This window comes from Ailuropoda melanoleuca, chromosome 6, assembly GCF_002007445.2.
Source record: "Ailuropoda melanoleuca isolate Jingjing chromosome 6, ASM200744v2, whole genome shotgun sequence".
Classification (NCBI taxonomy): Eukaryota; Metazoa; Chordata; class Mammalia; order Carnivora; family Ursidae; genus Ailuropoda; species Ailuropoda melanoleuca.
The window spans coordinates 110,185,695-110,193,898 of record NC_048223.1 but is presented as its reverse complement, the minus strand read 5'-3'; the positions used below and the strand labels follow the sequence as shown (position 1 = coordinate 110,193,898).

The following is an 8,204-nucleotide window of genomic DNA, read 5'->3' as shown; positions in this document are numbered from 1 at the left end:
TTCTATTCAAATGCCCATGGAACATTCTCAAGAATAGATCATGCTCTGGGACACAAAACAGGTCTCAGCCAATACCAAAAGATTGAAATTATCCCCTGCATATTCTCAGACCACAACGCTCTGAAATTGGAACTCAACCACAAGGAAAAACCTGGAAGAAACTCAAACACTTGGAAACTAAGAACCATCCTACTCAAGAATGATTGGGTAAACCAGGAAATTAAAAATCAGTTTAAACAATTTTTGGAGACCAATGACAATGAAAACACATCANTTGAAATTATCCCCTGCATATTCTCAGACCACAACGCTCTGAAATTGGAACTCAACCACAAGGAAAAACCTGGAAGAAACTCAAACACTTGGAGGCTAAGAACCATCCTGCTCAAGAATGACTCGATAAACCAGGAAATCAAAAAACAAATTAAACAATTTATGGAGACCAACGAGAATGAATACACAACGGTCCAAAACCTATGGGATACTGCAAAGGCAGTCCTAAGGGGGAAATACATAGCCATCCAAGCCTCACTCAAAAGAATAGAAAAATCTAAAATGCAGTTTCTATATTCTCACCTCAAGAAACTGGAACAGCAACAGAGGGACAGGCCTAATCCATGCACGAGAAGGCAGGTGATCAAGATTAGAGCAGAGATCAATGAATTAGAAACCAGGAGCACAGTAGAGCAGATCAACAGGACTAGAAGCTGGTTCTTTGAGAGAATCCATAAAATTGATAGACCACTGGCAAAACTTGTCCAAAAACAAAGAGAAAGGACTGAGATTATTAAAATTATGAATGAAAAGGGAGAGGTCACAACCAACACCAATGAAATAGAAAGGATTATTAGAAACTTTTATCAACAGATTTATGCAAATAAAATAAGCAATCTGGAAGAGATGGAGGCCTTCCTGGAAACCTATAAACTACCAAGACTGAAACAGGAAGAAATAGATTTCTTAAATAGGCCAATTAACTATGAAGAAATTGAGTCAGTGATAAACAACCTTCCAAATAATAAAACTCCAGGCCCAGACGGTTTTCCTGGGGAATTCTACCAAACATTCAAAGAAGAAATAATACCTATTCTCCTAAAGCTATTTCAAAAAATAGAAACAGAAGGAAAGCTACCAAACTCATTCTATGAGGCTAATATTACCTTGATCCCCAAACCAGGCAAAGACCCCATCAAAAAGGAGAATTACAGACCGATACCCCTGATGAATATGGATGCCAAAATTCTCAACAAGATCCTAGGTAATGGGATCCAACAGTACATTAAAAGGATGATCCATCATGACCAAGTGGGATTCATACCTGGGATGCAAGCATGGTTCAACACTCGCAAATCAATCAATGTGATACATCATATCAACAAGAAAAGACTCAAGAACCATATGATCCTCTCAATTGATGCAGAAAAAGCATTTGACAAAATACAGCATCCTTTCCTGATTAAAACCCTTCAGAGTGTAGGAATAGAGGGTACATTTCTCAATCTCATAAAAGCCATCTATGAAAAGCCTACAGCAAATATCATTCTCAATGGGGAAAATCTGGAAGCCTTTCCCTTAAGATCAGGAACAAGACAAGGATGCCCACTCTCACCATTATTATACAACATAGTACTAGAAGTCCTTGCAACAGCAATCAGAAGACAAAAAGGGATCAAAGGTATCCAAATCGGCAAAGAAGAAGTCAAACTGTCTCTCTTTGCAGATGACATGATACTCTATATGGAAAACCCAAAGGAATCCACTCCCAAACTATTAGAAGTTATAGAACAATTCAGTAAGGTGGCAGGATACAAAATCAATGCCCAGAAATCAGTTGCATTTCTATACACGAACAACGAGACTGAAGAAAGAGAAATTAGGGAATCCATTCCATTTACAATAGCACCAAAACTCATACGTTATCTTGGAATTAACNTCCCATTTACAATAACACCAAAAACCATGCGTTACCTTGGAATTAACTTAACCAGAGACGTAAAGGACCTATATGCTAGAAACTATAGATCACTTTTGAAAGACATTGAAGAAGACACAAAAAGATGGAAAAATATTCCATGCTCATGGATCCGAAGAATTAACATAGTTAAATGTCCATGCTAACCAGAGCAATCTACACTTTAAATGCTATCCCGATCAAAATACCGATGACATTTTTCAAAGAACTGGAGCAAACAGCCCTTAAATTTGTGTGGAACCAGAAAAGGCCATGAATCATCAAGAAATTGTTGAAAAGGAAAAACAAAGCTGGGTGCATCACAATGCTGGATTTCAAGTTGTACTACAAAGCGGTGATCACAAAGACAGCATGGTACTGGCACAAAAACAGACACATCGACCAATGGAACAGAATAGAGAACCCAGAAATGGACCCTCGGCTCTTTGGGCAACTAATCTTTGATAAAGCAGGAAAAAACATCCGGTGGAAAAAAGACAGTCTCTTCAATAAATGGTGCTGGGAAAATTGGACAGCTACATGCAAAAGAATGAAACTTGACCACTCTCTCACACCATACACAAAGATAAACTCCAAATGGATGAAAGACTTCGATGTGAGACAGGAATCCATCAACATCCTAGAGGAGGGCATAGGCAGCAACCTCTACAACATCAGCCAAAGCAATCTTTTTCATGACACATCTCCAAAGGCAAGAGAAACAAAAGAAAAAATGAACTTGGGGAACTTCATCAAGATAAAAAGTTTCTGCACAGCCAAGGAAACAGTCAAAAAAACTAAGAGACAGCCCACGGAATGGGAGAATATATTTGCAAAGGACACCACAGATAAAGGACTGGTATCCAAGATCTACAAAGAACTTCTCAAACTCAATACACGAGAAACAAATAAACAAATCAAAAAATGGGCAGAAGATATGAACAGACACTTTTCCAATGAAGACAAACAAATGGCTAACAGACACATGAAAAAATGTTCAAAATCATTAGCAAATCAGGGAAATCCAAATCAAAACCACACTGAGATACCACCTTACTCCACTTAGAATGGCAAAAACTGACAAGGCAGGAAACAACAAATGTTGGAGAGGATGTGCAGGAAGGGGATCCCTCTTACACTGTTGGTGGGAATGCAAGTCGGTACAGCCACTTCGGAAAACAGTACGGAGGTCCCTTAAAAAGTTAAAAAATTGAGCTACCCTATGATCCAGCAATTGCACTACTGGGTATTTACCCCAAAGATACAGACATAGTGAAGAGAAGGGCCATATGCACCCCAATGTTCATAGCAGCATTGTCCACAATAGCTAAATTGTGGAAGGAGCCAAGATGCCCTTCAACACGTGACTGGATTAAGAAGATGTGGTCCATATATACAATGGAATATTACTCAGCTATCAGAAAGAACGATTACACAACATTTGCAGCAACATGGACGGGACTGGAGAAGATTATGCTAAGTGAAATAAGTCAACCAGAGAAAGACAATTATCATATGGTTTCACTCATTTATGGAACATAAATAGGAAGATCAGTAGGAGAAGAAAGGGAAGAATGAAGGGGGGGTAAACAGAAGGGGAATGAACCATGAGAGACTGTGGACTGGGAAACAAACTGAGGGCTTCAGAGGGGAGGAGGGTGGGGGACTGGGATAGGCCAGTGATGGGTATTAAGGAGGGCACGTATTGCATGGTGCACTGGGTGTTGTATGCAAATAACAAATAATGGAATATTTCATCAAAAACTGGGGATGTAGTGTATGGTGACTAATATAACAAAATAAAAATTATTTTTAAAAAAGCAGTTTTTCTAAATCTAGTACTTAATAACTCTCTTAATTAAGAAGTTCCTCCTTCAATGTTCATTTCCTGGATGCTGGTATACAGTGCAATCAAAACCCCCTTTCCCTTCAAGGGAGAGTGTTACTACTGCAAGATTGTCCTGTGGCTCTGCTGCAGAGAGCCTCAGGGCCCAGCACGGCAACCAGTGAGAGGGAAGGGGTGCTTCGCACACCCAGTGTTACGTTGCCTCTCATGCTTTTGCAGGGTCTCCTAGCCAAAAGATGTAATGTGTATTTCAAGAAATATATATCCACATCTTGATGGCCCGAAACACATACCTACAAGGAACTGTTCAAAGTTCTTATCCAAACTACCTCTCCCAACTCCACACCTTAAATCAACTTCATGCCCTTGTGTATAAAACAAAACCAGGCAAAACAAAGAGCCAGAAACCTTTTTTTCCCACCTAAATTTAGGACCTCATTGTTTTACGGCTTATGGAAAATGATTTGGTGATCCTTCTGGTAAACAGGAGGTTGGCAACAAACAGAAACACCTCTGGTCACACTCCGCCAGATTACAGGCAGGTTAGAGGAAGCTGCCAGCCTGTTCGTACCTGTGTAATGAGAAGAATCTGGTACCTTGGAGGGCTCTGGGTTGGCACAAGGGAGAGCCCTCATGCCAGGAGAAGCATGTGAAACTCAAGCTATCAAAAACTCTCCTGTGCTATCTCTGACCCAAATTTTAGCACCAGTTCTTTCCATTTCACTTTGTAGGGTTGAAACAAAGGAACCAGTGTCCAGAGGGAAGTGACACGTGCCTCAAACTTGATACCATCCTTAATTTCTTCATAAATGTCACTTAAAAGACCAAAACTCCCAATTCTCTTTTTAAACAGATTTCTGTTGTCAGCCCTGATGGCCAACTGCAAAGACTTCTATTTCCCAATGGATAAGAGAGACTTCTTCATCTTCTTGGTCATGGTCGGGATGAGCTGCATGTGGTCATCCACACACAAGTCTCCAGCTGCCACTTCATCTGAAGCTCTTTACTTCCTGCATCTATTGAATCTTTGGATTTGTCATCGCAATGCATGGGCACTGGGCCAGGGGGTCCTGGACCTTCTCCTGCTGGGCCTGAACCAGGGGCGCATGGCAGCGCTTAATGCACTGGTGCACCCGCTGCATGGACACCTGGCTGTCCTCACAACAGCTGGCATGGCACCAGAACATGAGTCCCTGCATCTTCTGGACGTTCTCTCTCTCCAGTCTCTTCATCATGGAGTCCACTGCCTCCTACACCTGGAGCTGCAGCTCTGTCATGGCGATCCCACACTACCCCCCCCCCCCCCACCGCAGCAGTGCCCACATGGACTCCGGTGCTAAGGCCTCCCTGTTTCACAGTTTCTAATACATGTAGCTTCTGCAAGAGAGGCATCAGAGGTGCCTAAAAATAGGGGTGATACAGAGAAAGTATGCCTTCTTCCCTATCGTGGATGCTGGAATGCACTGCCCAGACTCCCGTTTTAGGACTCAGGTGCTCATTCACCCAGCACTAGGGCATGTTGGTGGCTGATAGTTTTCAGCTGAATTATTTTCAGTCCCCTTCAGAGAGGCAGCCCACATCTATTGGCTGATCATTTGGGGTTGGGTGGGTATAAAGTCCTGGCCCCCTTCACTTAAGGGGTAGAGAATCTTTAAAAGGCCATTCAGGTCCAGAGTTCCTCTAAGAATGACTGACGACAGCGGCAGCTGTGTGGCAGCTGCTTCTCCCTCTGCCCCGCCCTGCTCCTATCACTCTCGCAGGTGATGATCCAAAGGGTACCCCCCAATAAACTTCTTCATGGAAATGTGTTCCCAGGAACCCCAACCTATGGCACCTACCAGGACCACAAAAAGCTTTTCATGAGCACTAATTACACACAATGAAGAGTGGACATAGGACTTTGGATATAAAGTTATTTTACTGAAGGAATCATAGCAAGAACAAATAAAAACATATATAGTAAAACCGAGAACAGGAGTTGAGTCCAGGTGACTAGCAGTTCTTCATCTGTTAGATACTATTAACCATAATTTCTTCCCCCTGGTTGTTGGTTTTTCCCTATATCCTCCCCTAAAAAGCTGCTTGACAATGTTACTAATGTTACTTCTCTCAGGCTCCATCACTGGGGGCGGGGGGTGCGGTATGGTAATCGGATATCAAAAGATGCCTGTGTACCCACTGCTACCTAATGGGTTCTTTGAGCATTGAAGCCGCCATTGAACAGTACTTTTTTTTTCAACTGCTGACACTATGTCAATAAAATGGCTAAATGTGACCACATCAAACCATGGGCCACTAGTTTTCATGGGGCAAAACTCCAGGGCTTATTTTGACTTCTGGAAAGAAGTTGTGTTAACTGTCTCCTTTTTCCTATTCACATTTGGGTACGTACACCCAGGCCACCCAGGCTGTTTTTAAGTATCCTTAAAATAAAAGAGAAGGGGAGTACCTGAGTGATTCGGTTGGTTAAGTGTCTGCCTTCAGCTCAGCCCGTGATCTCAGGGTCCTGGGATTGAACCCCATGTGGGGCTCCCAGCTCAGCAGGGAGTCTGCTTCTCCCTCTCCCTCAGCCCCCCTCTGCCCCTCCCCCTGCTCACGCATGCTGTCTCTCCCAAATTAAAAAAAAAGATTGTTCTATTATCCACTGTGCAATAAAAGTGATATGAAGTGAAATAAAGTGTTCTATTATCCACTGTGCAGTAAAAGTGATATCTTAGAAAAATATATTGTTCTAAGATAGTCAATGCGAACATAGGGAAATACTCAGATAAAGAGGGTATTTTCTGGGGCTGTGATGCAGATGAATCCAATTAACTCCGAGTTTAAGACCATCTTAGGACTACCACTAGAGACTGTTATATGAGAAAGCCAAATAGGGCCAAAAAAAATGAAGAAAGCTCCTGTCACCACATCAGAGGGCAAGGCCCATTGGACCCTCTCCTGCATGTGGGGAAGTCAAAGTAATTCATTCTCAAGCTTTCCTTCCTGGCCTTCAAAGAGCTCCTGTGACTGCTTCAGCCTCCACTGCCCACATCTTCCTGCTAGACCTTGACCCATCCAGCTTTCTACAGCCTTTTGTTTCTGACAATTAAGGACACTTTTGTAATCTCTCGTATTATTTCTAAGCTTGTTAAACTACTGTTAGCTCTTAGAGATCCTCTCAATTATCTATCTGCTGCTTTCCCCCACCATTTCCCAAATACACACACACACACACACACACACACACACACACACACACCCCTAAAACTATTTTAGCTAGTTTATGAATACTTTTCTCTATCTTTTTATTTTGAAAAATTTGAAACAGAGAAAAGTTGAAAGATTAGAACAATGAACACATGTATCCTCTCCAATGACCATTAACATCTTGCCACATTTTAATTCTTTCTCTTCATATATATATACACACACACACTTATACACATACACATATGTATATACACATACACATATGTATATACACACCTACATTTAATCACGTATATACACACACACACACACACACACCAGTCCCCCCTCATCTGCAGTTTCACTTTCCATGGTTTCAGTTACTCGCAGTCAACTGCAGTCAAGAAGCACATGATCCTCTTCTGAGCTATAGTCAGAAGGTCAACAGAAGCCTAACACTATGTCACAATGCCATGTCATTCACCTCACTCATCTCATCACATAGGTATTTTATCATCTCACGTCCTCACAAGAAGGGTGAGTGCACTACAAGAAGATACTTTGAGAGACCACAGTCAGATAACTTACATTATTGTATATTGTTTGTTTTTTAAAGACTTTATTTATTTAAGAGAGAGTGCATGCAAGGGGGAGGGGGTAAAGCAGGGGGGGAGGGAGAGGGGAAGAATCTCAAGCAGACTCCACGTTGAGCTGAGCACAGAGCCCAATGTGGGGCTCAACCTCATGACCTTGATATCATGACCTGAGCTGAAACCAAGAGTCAGATGCTTACCCAACTGAGCCACCCAGGTGGCCCTATTATGGTATATTGTTACAGTTGTTCTATTTTATTATTTATTATTGTTAATCTCTTACTGTGCCTAATTTTTAAATTAAACTTTATCATAGGTATGTTATGTATAGGAAAAAACAGTATGTATAGGGTTTGGTACTATTTGCAGTTTCAGGCATCCAGTGGGGGTCTTGGAATATATGCTCCCCCCAACGTGGATGAGGGGAGACTACTGTGTTTGTATATACACACAAGGATACACACACACACACACACACACACACGTATACGTATATATTCATACACACACCCACATGAATTTTATGAAATTTCATACAATTTTTTTGGCTGAACAATTTAAAGATAAATTACAGAAGTATGGCACTTCATCCCTAAATACCTCAGCAGGTCATTCTTCTAAGTAACCTAAGTAAATTTCACAC

The 8,204-nt window shown here is 41.6% G+C and overlaps 1 pseudogene; it reads right to left on the bottom strand.

Annotated features, from left to right (window-relative positions):
* Positions 1-4,689: 4,689 nt before the first annotated feature.
* LOC100463873 lies at positions 4,690-5,074 on the bottom strand (annotated as a pseudogene).
* Between the last annotated feature and the right edge of the window lie 3,130 nt (positions 5,075-8,204).